We start from the raw sequence: 7,307 nt of genomic DNA, 5'->3' as shown, positions 1-7,307 counted from the left end.
TACTTGAGCAATATGTGAGTCTGTTCCTCCCTTTTTCTAAAGAACAGACGTATTGTTCTTTAATAACCTGAAAGATAAAAAATAGTATCAAGGTGTAATTTGAATTTGCATTTCTCTTGCAAATGAGGCTGAAAATCTTTTCATATTTAAGAGTCATTTGTTTTCTTAGTACTCTCTGTCATTCACTTGTTTCTTTTTTCAACTTTTGTAAAAAGTAAATTCTACACCCAACATAGGACTTGAACTCATGACCCCAAGATCAAAAGTCACACGTTCTTTCTACCGTGCCCATCAGCTCAGCTCTTCCTACTGAGCCCTCATTCACCTTTTTCCTAGGGGGCTAGATGTCCCTGTAAGACATGCATGTGCCAGAATATAGGAGATAAACTCTCTGATGATTTAGATGAGACACTGATAAAGTTTTGGAGTCCAGTGGGCTGAATCATGCTGGGACATCACCATCAAGGCAAAAAAAAAAAAAAAAAAAAGAAAATGTTGCTCCTCACCCCCACTCTCTGCCCCATACTTCTTACCATTATGAGTCAAAGAGCTTAGTGAATTTGCAAACACATACTACACTTGGGAATATTCTTGTAACCTATTTATTTGGTGACACAGAAGGCTGCCGGTTTCAAGTAAGATCCAAACCAGGAACGAATTCTGTGGCAGGTTCATGCTCTAGTGAAAGCTGTCCTGTCTTTTTTGCTATGTGGCCTATCAATAAGATATTAGTTTATGTATCTGTGTTGATTAAGAATCATGAATGAAGTCTTTTGTAAACCCTAACAAGATAGCTGTACATATCTCTAGTGCTTTGGAGTACAGAAATACCTCCTACAGCCAACTATGTAGTATTTGGAAAAAATGCTCTTGGTCTGGTCCTATATCCTAGTAAGGATTGAGAAACTGACAAGGGAACAAGACAGAGCAACATGACTTGCCCATCACAATCTAGCCATCACTGAAAGCACTGAAGTACAAAGTTAGAGAGGGATAGAAGTATCACATTGTATGAGGGAAGCACTGCATTCTGGGTTGGGCTCTAACAAAGTTTAGACTCAATGCACCTATCACTGATCCAGCAAAGACTTTTTCTCAATTCACACTGAGGGACTAAGGGGCTATTTCCAGTTAAGAGACAAGTAATTGATGTCCATCTAATTCTTATACCAATAGGGACTCCTGGGTGGCTCAGTGGTTGAGCATCTGCCTTTGGCTCAGGTCATGATCTCAGATTCCCAGGAGTGAGTCCTGCATCGAGCTCCCCGCAGGAAGCCTGCTTCTCCCTCTGTCTGTGTCTCTACATCTCTCTCTGTCTCTCATGAATAAGAAAAATAAAATATTTAGAAAATATTTTTAAAATTAAAAAAAATGAAAATTTTTAGACCAATAAATAGGTGTTTATACTAGTGAAAAATAGACTGCTACCATATTAGAGCCCCCACTGACCTGGGTCCCTGAAAACACTGTTGAAGGGAAATCCTTCCAAAAGACAAAACTATGGGTTCCATATGGAGAAAGACATGAGTGAATAATATACACCAAACTCTGGCGATAAAATAGGCTGGCTGGTTGATCATAGAGCAGCAATGAAGAATATTTAAAAACTGGAAGCATAGAGTTATGAGGTGGAAGAGGCCACAAGGATTGCCAGTTGTGTCTCATGCAAATGACCTTCAAAAAGTATCCACTTCAGAGGATGCTCTCAGTGACCAGAGAAGAGCTTAGTACCTAATCTAGCTACTACCCAGATTAGTGCCCCCATTTGTTAAATGGAGAGACTGATGCTGAATTCTCAAGACAGGTATTTGGAGACTTGTTGATTATATTTCATCTTAAAGGGGACAGCAATTCTAACAAACCAAAATTATTCATATTGCTAATATCTTCTCTGTCTATAGCATCTCCAGGGAAAATACCACCTAAGGCCTTACATATTGCCTCATGTTTTGATAATAATATCCTCACAGTTTGCTTCAGACTATGAGAAGCAACAATGGGCCCGTTACTCGTGTGTCATCACTCTAACAGCCAACCTGATAGAATGGCTGAAGAGGATATTGAATGCATGACTAAGGAACAACTCAAGGACATCTTGCATTGTTGGAGAGTTCTGCGAGGTGCAAATAGTCACCTTATCAATGATCAGAATAAAATGCAGTATCACCAGATATACAGGTCTGCAAACAAGTGGCAGAAGTAAGTAGGTACCTTTCCTAAGCATTTTCTATCTGATCATCTCTTCCATGAATTCTTAGGCTCTGACAGATTTGAGATTCTAATTCTTGGGATAGTGGTGAGATATGAAGGTTGGATAATTTAGTTAAGGAAGACAGAGACAGCTTGGCTGAACTGTAATCTATAACTAACACCAGGGAACCAGACGGTAAAAAAAAACAGAGTCATTCTTCTACCTGGGATGATGGCTACAAGTATGATGAGGATCTAGGGTTTCTAGCACACAGAGGGCAGGAAGATACACGCCTGGAGTTTAGGGTATCCACTAGGTTATCTCTTGATGTTTCTAACTTCAATGATAACTGTGGATGGGGCAATTTCAATAAGTACCTTATAAGAGCCAGGCAAATAAGACTTCAGATGTCCTGGAGATGAAGGTCCGTACTATCCATCAGGCCAACAACTTGAAGAATCTTGGTTTATTTCAGAGAATCGGAATGGTTGATGGAGGGCAGAGGTGATAATTTATAGGCCTTAGAGAGCTTCAGCAGAGAAGGACTTATGTTGTTGTTCATTGTTTTTGTTTGTTTGTTTGTTTTAACCATTTTTAGGCCTTCTTAGGGCATTTCAACTGACCACTAGCTTGGAGCAGTGGGTTTTTACTATTGAAAAACCTTTTAGGCATGAATTGAGAATATCTACTCTCGGATCCCTGGGTGGCGCAGCGGTTTGGCGCCTGCCTTTGGCCCAGGGCGCGATCCTGGAGACCCGGGATCGAATCCCACGTCTGGCTCCCGGTGCATGGAGCCTGCTTCTCCCTCTGCCTGTGTCTCTGCCTCTCTCTCTCTCTCTCTGTGTGACTATCATAAATAAATAAATAAAAAAAATAAAAAAAAAGAGAATATCTACTCTCATGTATTTGTATAAGACCAGATATCCCAAGAACTGATGAGACAAAAACTAATAGAATTTCTAAGAAAAACAGGTAAATCTATTATCATAGTTGGAGCCCTGCCTCAGAAATGGACGAATCTAGCAGGCAGAAATCAATAAGGACATAGTTGAACTCAATAACAATGTCAATCAACTGAATATAATTGACATCTATAGACTACTTCATCCAACAAGAGCAAAATACATATTTTTCTCAAGCGCACATGGAATAGTTACCAAAGCAGACTACATTCTAAGCCATAAAGCACACCTTAACAAATTTAAAAGAATAGAAATAATGCAATGTCTACTCTAAGAAGACAATGGAATGAAGCTGGAAATCAATAACACAAAGATAACTGGAAAATCCCAAAGTAACTGGAAATCAACTTCTAAATAACATATGGGTCAAAGAAGAAATCTCAAGAGAAATTTAAAAATATTTCAAACTAAATGAAAATGAAAACAAAACTTATTGAAATTTGTGGGCTGCAGTGAAAGGAGTACTTAGAATTATATAACAATTTGCATACTCTTAAAAAAATAATTAAAATCAGGAATCTAAGTTTTCACATTAGGGAACTACAAAAAGAACAAAATAAGTTGAAAGTAAGAAGAAGAAAATAAATAATAAGAATTATAGTGGAAATCAATGAAACTAAAAGCTAGTTCTTTGAGAAAAAAATCAATAAAATTGATAAGCCGCTGCTCACATTGAGAAAAGAATAAAGAGTAAATCCCTAGTATCAGTATTGAAAGAGGGGACATCACTACAGTCCCTATTGGCATTTAAAGGATAATAAAGGAACACTATGAATCATGTTCTACCCACAAATTTGATAACTTAAAAAGACCAATTGCTTAAAAGACACAATTTGCCAAAATCACATAGGAGGAAGTATGCAATCTTTTTTTGTCTGAAATGGGTAATGTAAATAGGTCTATTCAATTAAAGAAATTTAATCAATAATTAATAATGTTCCAAAACAGAAAGCACCAGGTCCAGGTGGGTTCACTGGTGAATTGGACTAAACCATTAGGAAAGAAATTTTCCATTACTCTACAATTTCTTCCAGAGGACAGAAGTAGAGACAGCACTTGCTAATTCATTCTATGAGTGAAGATCACATTAATACCCAAATCAAAGATCTTACAAGAAAATAAAATTATAGACCAATATCTCTAATATGAAAATAGATGCAAAAATCCTCAATAAAATATCATGTCCAATCCAACAATGTATAAAAAGAATTATACACTATGAGTATGTGGTGTTTATCCCAGATATACAAGGCTGATTTAAGATTCAAAAATCAGCTAATGGAATCCATCACATTAATAGCCTAGAAATGAGACAAAAATCAGCTAATTATAACAGCAGATGCAGAAAAAGCATTTGAGGAAAAAAAATCCATTACCTGTTCATGATAAAAACTCTTTGAAAACTGAAAATAAATGGTAACTTCCATTAAGTTTGATAAAGGTTGCCAAAGGAGTAAAGGCAATCAAAGTAGAAAAGATCATCTTTCTGTGTGATTCCCACTATATGACATTTGGGAAAAGGAAACACTATGAAGACAGTAAAAAGATCAGTGGCTGCCAGGGGTAGGGGCTGGAAAGATGAGTAAGCAGAGCACAGAGGGCTTTTAGGGTAGTGAAAAGACTGTAGGGTATCATACAATATATGCATTTGTGCAAACCCACGGAATGTGAAGCACCAAGAGCAAACTCTGATGCAAACTGTGGACTTGGAGTGATTACGCTCTGTCAGCGCAGGTTCAGAACAGTAACAAGCATACCCCTCTAGTGGGAGATGTGGATAACGAAGAGGCTGTGGGTGTGGGGGGCAGAGGGAATATGGGAACTCTCTGCACCTTTTCAATTATGCTTTGAACATACAAATGCTCTAAAAATAAAGTTTTAATAAAAATTAAAAATAAAGATAATTGAAAAAAAAAAAAAAAAACACTAACCCAGAATTTACAAAAATCCTGTGTTTCTCCGTAGATGGCTTAATGTGGAAAAGAATACTTGTGACATTTTCTGGGGTCTACGATTGACAGCACCTTCTTTACACAGCTTGCTTTCATCATAGTATTATTTCACTGATTTTAAAAACCCTTCATTTTATTCCACAGGTTGGGGTTTAATTCATAATAGTTCCAATTTAACTGAGGATGGAGTATACAATTCTCTTTTCGATTCTCCTTACTGTATTAAATGTGGGAAAGAAATCCAAATCTAGCTGAACATCAATTTTCTGAACTTTATTTGTTTAAGTTACTTAAGGTTGTCTTTCAAATGGAATGTTTGGGCACCTCTTGCAGGATCTGGGATGCTTAAGTGAAATGGTAGGAATCCCATTTTCAAGTTTTGGGGTCCACAAAATGAAAGAGCAAGATGAAAAAACAAATAAAGAAAAAACAAACCAAAAAAGACAAAAAAAAAAAAAAAAACAGTCTGAAGACCTTGTATAATTCCTTGCATTTCCATACCACATGCGAGCTCCTTAAGATGGCAGTGGCCGGGACTGAGGCACAACGAGGATATGGAATAGTATCTCGTAAAATGGAAAGGATGGCCAGGTTCCACAAATACTTGGGAACCTTTGCAAAACCTTTGCCCATTACTACTTCATCAGTTTTCTACTGACAAGCATAATTATTTATCTCAGGTAAAGAAAGGCAAAGCAGTATCTCTAAAAGACAATAACAAAGCTCTGAAACCTGCCATTGCTGAACGCATTGTAGAGAAGGCCAAACAGAGGATAGCTCTGCAGAGATGCCAAGATGAAATCAACAGAAGAATCATAAAGGAATGATTTTTTAATCATAAAGGAATGATTTTTTAATCATAAAGGAATGATTTTTGTTGAAAATGCTGTTGACTTAGAGGGCTCATCTTCAGACTTCTACTATATTAATGAATACAAACCAGCTACTGGAATCAGCTTAGTCAATGAAGCTGCCTTTGGTTGTTCATGTACAGATTGTTTCTTTGAGAAATGTTGTCCTGCTGAAGCTGGAGTTCTTTTGGCTCATAATAAAAACCGGCAAATTAAAATCCCACCTGGTACCCCCATTTATGAATGCAACTTGAGGTGTCAGTGTGGACCCGATTGTCCCAATAGGATTGTACGCAAAGGCACCCAGTATTCACTTTGCATCTTTTGAACTAGCAATGGCTGTGGCTGTGGTGTAAAAACCCTTGTTAAGATTAAAAGAATGAGTTTTGTCATGGAATACGCTGGAGAGGTAATCACAAGCGAAGAAGCTGAAAGACGGGGGCAGTTATATTCCCCAACAAGGGAATCACATATGTCTTTGATCTGGATTATGAATCTGATTAATTCACAGTGGATGCAGCCTGATATGGAAATGGCTCTCATTTTGTTAATCACAGTTTTGACCTAAATCTTCAGGTGTTCAATGTTTTCATTGACAACCTTGATACCCATCTTCCCCGAATAGCATTATTTTCCAGGAGAACTATAAATGCTGGAGAAGATCTCATTTTTGATGATCAGATGAAAGGTTCTTCAGATTCTGCTGACCAAAGCCCAGCCAAAAAGAGGGTCAGGACCGTGTGCAAGTGTGGAGCTGTGGCTTGCAGAGGTTACCTCAACTGACTTTTCAGGAAATAGAGCTGACAATTGTAGTTTTGTTTTTTTCTAATGTTAACATTTCAAAAAAGTATTTGGGACTCTTTTCAGATTGTCAGGATTCTATGCTAAGTTCATGTTTCAAACTATTGGCCAAAGTATTGATGCTTCTGAAGAGAAGAACACAGGGTCACATAGACTAACTTGAAATAAACATATTTAATGATTAGATATTAACATGGAGGGGAAACTATTTATAGATGAGCATATGCATACATTAAAAGACTGTGTGAATAGAGAAAAATGCCTCCTTTGGTATTTAAGCATTGAACTAGTAGCATAAGTCACTAAGATCAAATATCCAATCCGCCATACACCTTGAATTTAGAGAGTTATTTCATTTTGGGTAAATATATACAAGTGCTCTTTCTGTTTTGTTGCCATTCCCATTATTACTCACTGTACTTGTATTTGAGACAAACAGGTGACACTGAATTATTCTATTTTCCTATTTTCATGAAAATATTGGATTTTAATGATAAATTTAAGGTCTAAGATTAAATATAAAAGTTTAAATACATATTGATTTCATATT

General features: G+C 37.0%; 1 pseudogene; it reads left to right on the top strand.

Annotated features, from left to right (window-relative positions):
• The first annotated feature begins 5,391 nt into the window (after positions 1–5,391).
• LOC121472535 lies at positions 5,392–6,739 on the top strand (annotated as a pseudogene).
• The last annotated feature ends 568 nt before the right edge of the window (positions 6,740–7,307 follow it).

Source organism: Vulpes lagopus, chromosome 12, assembly GCF_018345385.1.
Source record: "Vulpes lagopus strain Blue_001 chromosome 12, ASM1834538v1, whole genome shotgun sequence".
NCBI classification, from domain to species: Eukaryota; Metazoa; Chordata; class Mammalia; order Carnivora; family Canidae; genus Vulpes; species Vulpes lagopus.
The sequence above is the reverse complement of the archived record's forward strand: the minus strand, read 5'-3'. Positions and strand labels throughout refer to the sequence as shown.